This window comes from Takifugu rubripes, chromosome 21, assembly GCF_901000725.2.
Source record: "Takifugu rubripes chromosome 21, fTakRub1.2, whole genome shotgun sequence".
NCBI classification, from domain to species: Eukaryota; Metazoa; Chordata; class Actinopteri; order Tetraodontiformes; family Tetraodontidae; genus Takifugu; species Takifugu rubripes.
Genome location: NC_042305.1, coordinates 1044656 through 1057155, shown reverse-complemented (window position 1 = coordinate 1057155; position 12500 = coordinate 1044656). Strand labels below are relative to the sequence as shown.

General features: G+C 40.2%; 1 long non-coding RNA gene and 1 pseudogene across 1 annotated transcript; one reads left to right on the top strand and one right to left on the bottom strand.

Annotated features, from left to right (window-relative positions):
* The first annotated feature begins 4053 nt into the window (after nt 1-4053).
* On the top strand, nt 4054-10463 carry LOC101065566 (uncharacterized; annotated as a pseudogene).
* Nucleotides 10464-10655: 192 nt separating this feature from the next.
* On the bottom strand, nt 10656-11230 carry LOC115247563 (uncharacterized). Its single transcript, XR_003886608.1, has 3 exons — nt 11217-11230; nt 10929-11138; nt 10656-10852 (listed from the first exon to the last, which is right to left on the bottom strand). It is a non-coding gene; the product is annotated as an uncharacterized lncRNA (long non-coding RNA).
* Nucleotides 11231-12500: the final 1270 nt, after the last annotated feature.

Genomic DNA, 12500 nt, shown 5'->3' with positions numbered 1-12500 from the left:
AGTCCAGCACCTCCTTATGATAAACCTGTCATTTTAATCTGTCTAGATAAAATATATTGAGAAGAAATCAGAAAAAAAAATTCCTAGCTGACCTGAAGGCCTCACATTCACATTTGTGCCATCCTTTAGCCTTTGGAACTTCTGAGGGTGCTGAAATCTGGCAGGATGTTTACTGGGACACCATTGATAAAGATACTATACTTTCAGTAGCTCATTTGAAAGTGTCGGGAAAAAATGGGGATAAAAAATAGGTGAACACCCTGACCTTTGCCCTTAGCCACTGTGTACAGCTGAGGCTCAGCACATCTCTCAGGCACTAACAAGTTATAGAATTTGAAGTTTCATCTTAGAAGCATCTGGGGCCAAAAGAAGCAAAACTGGATATTCTGTAGACTAAACCATGGTTGCACAGCCCTCTTTGTGCTTGACTTCTCCCTTAGTATATTTACAGTTGAGTAATATCAGGATGCTATTTGAGGAGGCCTCAATGAAGTCAGATACTGAAAATAGATAGTGAAAATGTAACTATCCAGGCCATAGTTTTTGCTGCAAATTAAAATATATGTATTTTTACTCACCTCCCTGGATGCGTCCCTGGTGAGGTGTTCAATCAATCTTTATTTATATAGCATCTGTTACAATCAAAATTGTTTCTATGCGCTTTACAGAATAAGCTGCCGGTAGAGTCGAGTTCTAAACCAGTCGAGTGCTGTCCCTTTACCACAGACACAGACTATAAGCACATGGGGGGTCATGGGGAGCAGCTAGAAACAATCAGGAGTCGATTGGAGGATAAGGAAGGGCAAGTGCCCTGAAATGAGAGGAGAGTTAGTTTCAAAATAAAATAGGAAGTCACAAAACCAGCATGGAGAAAGGACAAAAAAGCCAACCTAACCCACAGGTGTGACAGTCGATGACTTCCTCTGCTGCTTGCTTTGACTTTATGCGCATGAACTGGTCCAAATGTGCCACTTCAAGACGATTTCTAGATGCTGTTTTGATATGATTCATTAAACTAAATCCTCTTTCACAATCTGCACTGGAAGCTTGAAATGTAGCACAAATATCCACAAGCTGTGAGATCTCCTTTAGCTCCTCACATCTAAGTGTTGCAGCAACCATATCTGAGAATGTGTTGATTGACCCCTGTTTAAGTTTTGCTTCATTATGTACTTGAATTCAGAATATTGACTGTTAATGTCCTTCGTAGACTGCGGGTGGTGGAGAATGGCCTCATACTTCTTTGCCAGTGATGGCAATGTCTGCTGATCCATAGTCAAAACTGATGTCTGAGCTCAGTGCTTCAATGTCAAATGCAGACCACTCCTTTAAATCATCCTCTGGAAAACGAGCATCCATGTGATCACAGAGCTTGGTAATGAAAAGAGTAATCTCACCAGTATTTAGCCAATCAGCTGATGAGGTCCCCATGGCCTCTTTGATACGGTCACTGTACATCCTTCTCCCTCAAGTATTGGGAACGCAACTTCTCAATTTTCGCTCTAGCAAAGCAGTGTCCTTCCATCACAGTCAGGTTGCGTCTTTGTAAAGTGAGGCAGAGTTGTGCCAGCTCACCCAAAACAGCTCCCAGAGCAGTGACAGTAACCTTGACCTTTGAATCACTCAGTTTTTGTAGCAGTACTTTAGCTAACCTGCACGGCGAGTAAAGGCAGGGCACATACGCAAACACTGTCAATGCTGATTGGCTGCGTAGCGTAAGTGAACTGTATCGTATTATTGGCTGGACACCTGTCGCTCATTGAGTTACTTTGCGAAATGTTACAGAAAATAATATTACTGGTCTAATTAACTAGATTATATCAGTTCTAAAATTATATATAAATTAATACGTTTCTGTTGAATTTTATTTTGTGCGCTGCATAGATTTTCTGAGTATGTGCAAGCAGCGCGCGATGGCGCAAGTGCGCAGCTTAGAGGGAACATTGCCGAACAGGCTTTCTCAATTCACAAACTACTGGGAGACAAATGATGAGTCTAATCTAGCTGACTACATGAGAAAAATGTGAGAGAAACAAAAGCAAGATCATGAAACTGATCATGGACGACTACGACGACACCAAAGGAAACTGCTTAAGGAATCAGGTGGAAATGATTCAGAGTCTTCGGACTACTCGGAAGAGAGTGATGAGGTGGATGTGGAAACTGTGATGGCTCACATAAATTGGTCATCGATAGAATCAAAGAAGATGCCAGAAAAGCACTCATGAAATCTCGAAATTCCCAGGATGGTTTTAGATTGCAGCCAGTGGCCTCCCAAGTGGCCTTCTGGATGCAGTAGCTGGGTTTTGGACTGCACCCACTTTTTTTTCTTTGCATAAACTATTAGTTGTCCCCCTTCCTGCTCCCTGGGTAGGACTATATTCCTCCGATGCTGAAGCGGGAAAAACGCAGCTAAAAGGAGCCAAGGAACGAGAAGAAAAAAGGGAAGCACAGACAGAAACAAGCTGCCTGATAGCCGCAGAAAGACTTTAAACTTGAACTAAGTAAAAAGACCATGTCACATGTCACACTTGGATGAAGGAGTGAGGACTCAGCTTGTGTTGTTTGGGAAGCTCCATGCCAAACCTCTCGAAGTTGAACACGTTTACATCAAGATCATTGATCAATATGTCGAGGTTCTGCTTGGCATGTTCTATGTCCCTTTTAATTTCTCGGTCTATGTGAAAGTAAAGCTTCTTGTTCATCAATGTTCGGGGTTAGGCTCTGAGCTGAGGAAATCCTCAGAATTAAGTGAATTAAAAATCAGCCATAAAATGAAGAACCCGCCGTACTACATCGTCTATATTGTTTCTGTACACGCCTTCGAGTCGCTCTGCTGGAAAGCCCATAGCTATGATGTTTGGGTAGATATCTGTTGAGGCAGGAGTCAAGGAGGTTCGACGTGGGGGGGGGCACTGCTACACACTCTGCTACACACACAGCGCAGAAGCTGCACAAGGTGAGAAAAGGGAAATTTGGACCTGTACACGTGGCCTGTGATGGACGCACACGCCTGGTGCTCTGCACATGGTTTGGCAGTTCATCGCGATTAGCATTTACAGACAACTTTAAGCTGTCTGGGTGAAAGTGAAATGCACAGAAAGAGGATCCTTCCTGCTCTGGCCTGCAAGCCTCTTGGTCACCTTTCAGCCCAAGATTGCGCTTAAGAATGATCATAGGTGCTGAAATATAGCGAGTTTTTCCCAGATGACTAAAATAAACATAATTAATTCATTGCCAGCTGAGTGTTGGGCAGAAAGGGGTGCTTTTTAAATAGGTTGACACCCTGACACGTGTTTAGACATATATACTGTACATACACATGTTTCCCATTTGAAAAATTACAATATATGTATTTTGGGGATAAATGGGTCATTTTTAAATACAACCCATGAAAATAATTGATTTCCTTTAAATACATTTACATTAAAATTAAACATTTTCTGGAAAGTTCAATTACTTCATGAGCATCAATCAGTTTAATCAATTTTATAAATACATTTTCCCCATCATTCAGTTCCTCATAATATGCATCTTTCCCACTACACTTAAATCTATCATCACAGTTTAAAAATTTTAAGACATTTTTTTGATCTTATGATGGCTTTTTTGTGTTTTTAATAATTAGTTGTGCAGAATTCCTATGATGTTAAACTGACACTGTGATTAAGAATTAGTAATTATATTGCTATTGCCAGCTAGCTTGTGAGTAATTGCTCTGTTATTGGCTCGGATGTGGAAAAACAGTGGAACCATGATTGTAATATGTGAATAATATCAAATTGTCTTTTTGTGCGGTTGGCGTAAGTATAAAGATCAATCCATGTTTTGAGTGAAGCTTCTCAGGCCAATTAAGTTGATTCTGTCTGGGTTTTTTTTATATATGCCATTATGTTTTAAATATAAATACTGCACATGTTTGAATTTAATCATCTTAAACATTAAAAAAATGTTTAGGTGTGCAAAGGTTGTTTGAAGGTTGATTTTGTTTACTGGTGATAAGATGAGTGAAGAGAAGGAATTGGAATGTATTTGTTTACTCCAAGGTTTCTGCTCATTCTGGTTATTGGTTGTATAACTTATTACTAAGCTATTTTTCTATCAAGCTATCCAGTAATTGAACAGTTGGGTTTGACTTAAATAAAATAATTTAAATGAACTCATTTAGTCCTTATCTTTCAGAATCCTAGTGTCCCGGGTGACTATCTGTCACCATCAGGTGAGAACCTGGGCAGCAACTATGTCCCTTCATCATCCACACATTTTGATGATGATGAGGAGGAGCAGGCACCTTTTAACAGTGCACCTGAGGATGCACCTGAAGATGTTGATGCCACTGAAGGGCACAAGGAAAGTGTTTCAAAGGTAACAGTCAAAAGCTGTACTAAAGGACCAAAGAGAAGATAGGACAAAAGACATTATTAATATTGTCTTTACTGCAAAAAACCACAAAGCAAACTGGCCAGACACCTGCAAACTAACACATTCTCTTAACACCAGAAGGAAGAGGAAGTGGCAAAGTGCCAGCCACCACGTTCAAAAAAACGCAAAAACCAAGCTTCAGACATGGATGGTAAGTATTAATCTATTGATCTCATTTTATTTATTGCTAGGAAAAGTATTTGCAGATCCATTTTTCATTTAAGCTTTTAATCTCACTTTAGCATTGTATCAGATAAATCAGTGATTGGCGATCAAATACTATGAGTGAAAATACACTGTATGATTGTTTGTTTGTTTTTTTATAGAGGAAGTAGACATCTCTAATAAGCAGGCTTCAACTGCAGGAGTCATGGTGTTAAATGTTGCCAAAAGATCGACTGAAACAGGTAAGCTTCTGTCTACTTGTCGTCTGTTGTACAGTTTTTCTGCTTTACATCTGCATTTTTCCCTCTCTTTTCTGAATATTTCACATGTCGTGTATGTTATTTTTCAATATCAAGTGTATTTAATCTAATAAATTTAAAAAAATATCCACTAATTCCACAGCGGCATTAGATCCCTCAAAGGACACAGAGAAAACAGGTAAAGATAATGCTAACTGCCCTGTAGTTTTCACTTCTACTTTGGTTTCTTGTTTAAAAGGATTCATAACAAAATTATTAAATACTATAATATTACCAAACTCAGATGTGCCCAAGAAAAAGAAGAAGAAATCTAAACACCTGTCTGCTTATCCTCCTCTACACAGGTAAAGTTGACATTTAGATTTCATTAATATTGAAATTACTCAATCATGACGAATTTAAAATTAATAATATTTTAATTTCTATTTCACAAAGCCTGCTTCAAAGGAAAGAAGAGAAAAATATCACTGAAGATTCAGATGGTATGACCAAAACTTTCTTTTAATGTCCGTACTGTAAGATTCTAATTTTGTTTTTTGTAGTTAATTCTCATCTAAAATACTTGCTTTTTATTGCAGAAGAAGACAACTGTCTAAATGACAACAGTTCTGTTCCAGAACCGTCAAAATTGCCAGGTAGAGTTGTTCTGGCTCTCCTTTGTCTTGTGGGCATCATTGTTATCTAGATTTTCTTGAGGCATTTGAGACTCCCCAGCAAGCAACAGTGGCAGGAAAAACTCACTTTTACACAGGGCAAACAGGACAGGGAAAAGACGATGAGGAGAGCAATAAATATGTTAAAACTGTTACGTTTGTTACCAAAATACGTAGATCTAAAAAAGAGTCATTGGGGTCAAAAGTCAGGGTGTAACTATGGAGCTAGTGATACCAACAGATAGGTAAATATAAAAACTACAGAATTTATGGGTTAATGGATGATTTAAACTCTACAAATAAGATGGTGGGAGAGAGGATATGGTAGAATATGAGAGGGAAGATAGAGGGAGAGAGAAAAGAGGAGAGGGAGAACATGGAAGAGAGAAAGAGGTGACAAGACAGGAGGGGATCAGAGGTGAGAGGACAAGAGAGCAATGAAGGTCTAATCCTACAGACAGAAATCAGTAAAAAAAAAGAAAAGTGAAACACTTGGATGTACATTCGTAATGTATCTGCTGTTAAGTTGATATATGAGATGATATTACGGTGGCCGAGAGGTACAAAACACTTTAACAATCGGATGACAAAATTTACAAATGACGAAACACTTTAACAATGACGAAACACTTTAACAAGCGGCTGAAACAAATTTACAAATGACGAAACACTTTTACAAGCGGCTAAAACAAATTTACAAGTAACGAAACACTTTTACAAGCGGCTGAAACAAATTCACAAGTAACGAAACACTTTAACAAGCTGCGGAAACAAATTTGCAAGTAGGATTTTCTACCGGAAAGGGAATTACCGACCCTTGGTACGTTTGGGCCAATGGATGCGTTCCGTCGGTACAGTTGGGCCAATGGATGCGTTCCGTCGGTACAGTTGGTAATACCCTTTCCGTAAGAAAAAGCAGCCTGCAGAAAACAAAATTACAAGTTACTTTTCTTACGGAAAGGGTATTACCAACTTACTCTTTCAGCCGGAAAGGGAATTACCAACTGCATCATTTGAATCGCATCATTTGAATCGCAAGCGGGTAAGGACTTCATCGTGACGCAGGATGGACGACAAACAAGTGGCCTTTTGCCCGTTTTGTGGCAAACATTTGATCAGTTTGACGCCAATTTGTAGTTTCTGTGGTCGGTCTTTGGCGTTTTAAAATGCCATAGCTCAGACTGAAGAACCAGCCGTACCGGGGACGTCTCAAGCCACCGTATCTCAACAGCCTGTTAATGTTAAGCGAAGTAAGTGTAACATAGCCGTCGCTATCTGAAGTACGTACAACGTGAATCAGCTGTACCACTGGTTAGCGGCTGCTAACTTTCTAACTTTCTGTAAACCTGGCTTTAATTTCAGCAGATAAACATTTGCCGTCATATAAGCAGTTCCTGGATTACAGAAATTCAAAATCCAATGAGCGTCAGTCTTATAGCTACGGGGGAAGACATCGGGCTAAGGAGAGAAAACACGTTCAGGTCTGTTGTACTGACTGTATTATCAATACTCGACTGTCTGACTCGGGGTAACTCAAAAATAGATCTAGGCAAGGCAGTGCAACTACTGTATCTGGAGTGTAGTTTCCAGTCATGTTCGGCTAACTATGAAACTGTGTTGACATAAATTAGAACATGGAGGGAAATGTCACCTCCATGTTCTCCATAATTAATTGGAAGTGCTGGTGTATGTATAATCTGTTGTATTACTTTTTATAGTACATGAAATTAACCGTACCTTCTTCATTTTTTAGATAAACATTGGAACGATGGTGCAGCATGAGACTTTTCTGAAACCTCTAAGGGGGAGAACACTTCCGTTATTTGTTGACCCTGATATCGAAGCACCTGACATCTTAAGCAAAGCAGTCCAGAAGATGAGGACATTCCACCAGGACACACCAGAAGGGACTTATGTTCTTTTGTATCCAGACTGCTCTGAGGTGATCCATGTGCCTGGTTCAGAAAGGCCATTCAAATTGGCAGAGTATAAACAAGAACTTGGGAGGCCATATAGCAGGATCACCTTTTTTATTTGCCTTGAACGGCATTTTCAAGGTTAGTGGATCGCATGATGCAATCATTTTATCTAATTTAGATGCTGCACTGAAGGACATTTTGCCTTTAGCTACATGATCTGTGGATTTTTTTTTGTTTTTACAGCAGTGGAATCAGATTCTGATTCTGAAATTGTCCTGACTTAAAGGAGCTCAGCTGAATTTAATCAAGCTGACACTGTGGTAAGCCATTATTTTCAATTAGATATAAATGTATTTATCAATGACAAAACTGACAACCTTCCAGTATTAATATATACTGTAAATGATGAGGGACGCGTTATGGAAGCTGAGACTAATTGTAGATAAATTTGTGTTTCCTGTCAGGTTTCTGAACCACAAAACCAAAGTACTCCCCAAAACATCCCGGAACATGAAAGGTCAGTGCATTTTTGGCACCCAGCCTTTGCCAAAGAGGGAGTCAGACATTTAATGAGAGGTCCTTTCTAGTGGCAGTCAAGCACTAGGAATCTTGCCTGAAGGACAGAAATAAATAATGTAATAATTTTGCCATTTTAATCATGTTTCAGAGATGCACCAGGACATTCATCAACAATTCAGCCTGGTCAGGTATTTGGGCCGGCTGTGGCAGCTGGAAATTCCTTACTTCCGTTGTTGTTATTTCATACGTTTTCATTTGTTTTTCAGATAGTAATATCTGACGGTGAAAGTATGGATGGACCTGAAGCAAATCCAGCCACGACTTCTTGCTACAGGTATGTAATAAATGATATGGAATTTATTTGGGAATTTTATGTTTTTACGACATTTTCATGTAGAGATTTTAATTTTCCAACAGTAACTACACAGACCTGTATGCACCAGATGTTGAGGACATGGATGAGGATCTGGTTGCCGTCGATGTTGAGAATTTGGAACACACTGCAGTGTAAGAACTACTGACTGGCATTCCAGTTTTTTGTTGTGAAGTATTGCTGGTATTTAACTAATTCTGCTAAAACGGTTCATTGTGTGTTGATACCCATTAATTAAATCATTTTCTGTCATTACAGGGAGGAGATGAACATTACACTGCCTGACATTGTGGCAAACCTGTCACTACCCATTGATCACAAAAGGGTCAGCAGGTTCAACATCTCCAGGGCTAATGTTTGGGATGGAGCGGTCAGAGGTTTCAAGCGTACAACATATACAGAACAATGTGACATGCTTGTAAGATTTACTGATGATGCTGGTTTTTTTGAGGAGGGAATTGACACAGGTGGTCCCAGAAGAGAATTCTTGACTCTTCTTATGAGACATCTGAAAGATCGGCCCATTTTCGATGGACCAGATGGACATCGATTCCTGGTCTACAATGCAAAGGGTATGCATAGGGTTAGATGTGCACTACACTAATTAAATATATGTAAATCACATTGCATTTGCTTCTGTTCCTCGACGTCTTCAAGTGTATATATGTTTTAATTTTGCAATATGAATTCCTTTGCAGCTGTTAGGGAGGATGAATACTTCATTGCAGGTAAGATGATAGCGGTATCAGTGGTGCATGGAGGTCCAGGGCCCCATTTCCTGTCGGAAGATCTTGTGCAGTATCTTGCTGGCCAGCCTTCATTCAAGTCAACAGTGGATGCAATAACTGATGAGGAGATAAGGACAGTTTTGCGAGAGGTGAGAATAGCATAACGCACAGTTTGGTAGAACACACCATGGTTACAGCATGTCACTGAATAAAAAATATGGAAGGATATCCAAATATTGATTGTGATGTTTCTCTTTTTTTGTCTTTCAGATTGAGAATGCTGCTTCGTTGGATGCTCTGCAAGAATGCATCATGAGACACAGCACAGTGTTCCAGACAGCAGGCTGTCTGAGACACTTGACTTCGGTTGAAGAAAAGAAGGACCTTGTGGCAGACTACGTCCGATGGTACATTATTGAACGCAACTCATCTGTAATTGGCAGGTAAATTCAATTTTCATTTTTTTCGCCCTTCCCGAAAACAAATTTGCTTGAAATGTCTCGTGGCATGTATATCTATGGTGTTTCAACTGCTAGCCTATATGTCTGTCTCTCCATTCTCTGCCTTATGCTAATCTATAAATACTCAATCCAACAAACAAATATAACCTTATAAAATCGTTAAATACATAAACTTCAGATAATACAATTTAGATAGTTTAATTGTTTGTTGCTGTTGGCACTACACAGCAGTGAAAGTGTTTGTGTTCACTTTGTAGATTCAAAGATGGCCTTTCAGCTCTTCAGTTTCTGACAACACTGCAGCAACACCCTTCTTTGCTGATCCCAGTTCTCTGCCACTCTGAAAAGAGACTAACTGGCATTGACATTGGGAGACTCTTTACACCTGACGTCAGCCTTGCAGGGAGCAACAGGAGACAAAAAGAAAGTCTAACCTTGGCCTACTGGGCAGACTATCTCCTTGACTGTCAAGGTTTGTATTGTTTTTGGTTATAACTACTTGGAAAAGCACATTGCCATGTATACCTACCTGAACATTTTTTTCTTTGCAGAAGGGGAGGCTGCTGTGTCATTGGAAGAAATCTTGATGTTTGCCACAGGGCTGACATCACTTCCTCCTTCTGGTTTGGAACCGTTGCCACAAATAGAGTTCCTGGATGACTCTCCATTCCCAATGGCAAATACATGTTCAAACTTGTTGAAATTACCACTCCTGGATTCCTACAGTGTTTTTAAGGCACAAATGGACTTCGGGATTCAGAATAGTCCAGGATTTGGCTGTTTATGAGCCATATTGGACTCAAAAAATGCATTTTATGCTGTTGTCATTGGTGCAGTTCCAAGTGTTTTGTTGTTAAAGTAAGAGCCTGTTAAAGATGTTTTTTGTTGCAAGTGTTTGATGTTAAAGTAAGATCCTGTTAAAGATGTGTTTTGTTGCAAGTGTTTGATGTTAAAGTAAGTTTTTTTCATCGTTCTGAAACTGTTCTGTTCAGGAAACTGTAGTTCATGATTTTATCTATTAAAAAAAAAAGGAAATCCATGCATTACTACGCATTATGTTCATATATCCCACTGTAAAATAAGGATGCTGCGGGTGACAAATTAAGACACTTTGTGTACAAGTTACACCTTTAATGTCTTTTCAATCATAGCCGAGTAATTTCTTTTAGTTTCAGATAGAGCTCAGTTGCAGACTGCCAGTCCTCTGCCTTCTGTAACTGATTGCTCTCCATGGCCAAGTCCAGGTACACCTGCATGTTTGCATCCCCACATGGAGCTCTTGTCAGGTGAGCCTCAGGAAAAGCATCCAGTTGAGTCTGTTCAACTTGAAATCCACAGTCTCTGGAGTCAACCTATGTTACACAGAAGATATTATTATATTTATTTGAAAAACAAAATTACTGCAGACAATCTACCATCAAATATTACCGGTGTGGTAAGTAGTAGAGCTCCCCTCCTGGACATGATGCTGTTCTGGAGGGCCGGATCCTGTGGCTGTTCCACAATCCAACACACTCATCCAAGTCCTTCTGAACAACATCACCAAAGCAGTATCTCAGTAAACACTGATGCTCATGACTCCCGTTGAAGTATCCGGCATCTCTAAGGTCTGCAAATAGCTCCATCCAGAACTGACTCCTATGGAAATTGGTAAAAGCAATAATTTTAAGCATATACATATGTATCACTGAATGAATGAAGTAAAAGGCAAATTACTTGATGAAGGCCATTTACCTCGCCTCTCTGAATATGGACCACCAGGACTCAATCCTCTGGTTATTAGTGGATGAGCCATACATGTGGCTGGACGCTCCAGAGTAGTAGTCTCTGTGGTGGTGGTGTAGGGTGCACTGAATTGCAGCCATGATCCCGTTCTCCGTGCCACAATCAGTCCTCAATCTCATGGGAACGAGAGAGAGGTTTCGCACGCATGACAGAAAATAGTGGCCGATCACACTTGGGTCATTATTTGAAGGCCCCCATGTGAGCCACAGCACTTTGCGTGAAAATCCATCAATACAGCCGGAAAGGGCAAAACCAAATGGCTTAAGTTTATCATAACCATCCGCGTGCCACATATAGTTCGGTCCCATGGAGTGGTAGGTTCTTCTGACAAACCTTCTCCGTGCTCTCCTCTCGCACCCGCGAGGATTGAGCTCCCGGAGCAAATTCATCACGCGATCCCTCTTCACTCGTAGATTGTACTTTTGTTTGAGTACTTGCCACATCGTACGGTAGCCAAACAGCTGTCCAGGTCCACGAAGTTCCAGTCGGATGGCCCTAATTATGGCGTTTGTAGAGGAGTAATCCTTTCTTCGATATAATCCGGCTCCATTCAGTTTGCTTTTAAGCGACCTCAAACTGATGACATCATGTCCACGATTACATCGTAAGAGTGGCCCTCATGAAAGTACTTTATGCACTGCTGAAGCAGATCTGGGCCGTCCCCTGACGTCCCCGGTACGGCTGGTTCTTCAGTATGAGCTATGGCATTTAAAAACGCCAAAGACCGACCACAGAAACAACAAAACGGCGTCAATCTGATCAAATGTTTGCCACAAAACGGGCAAAAGGCTACTTGCATGTCGTCCATCTTGCGTCACGATGAAGTCCTTACCCGCTTGCGATTCAAATGATGCAGTTGGTAATTCCCTTTCCGGCTGAAAGAGTAAGTTGGTAATACCCTTTCTGTAAGAAAAGTAACTTGTAATTTCGTCATTTGTAAATTTTGTCATCCGATTGTTAAAGTGTTTTGCACCTCTCAGCCACCGTATGATATACTAGCTTTACAGTAACTACAAAGTTTAATTTCTGTTGCAGCTACAGACATCCGACAACCGTTTCAACAGAGACCTCGGGGTGAAGAAGAGAAGGCAGCTGTCTGGAGACAGTTAGGGAACAACATAATTTTACTGAAAGTTCCCGGGAAACAATTGTGTGTTGATGCAATTAAGGCAGAAACAGTTCTCCATAAATGAACATGGAAAGATGTTAAGTATC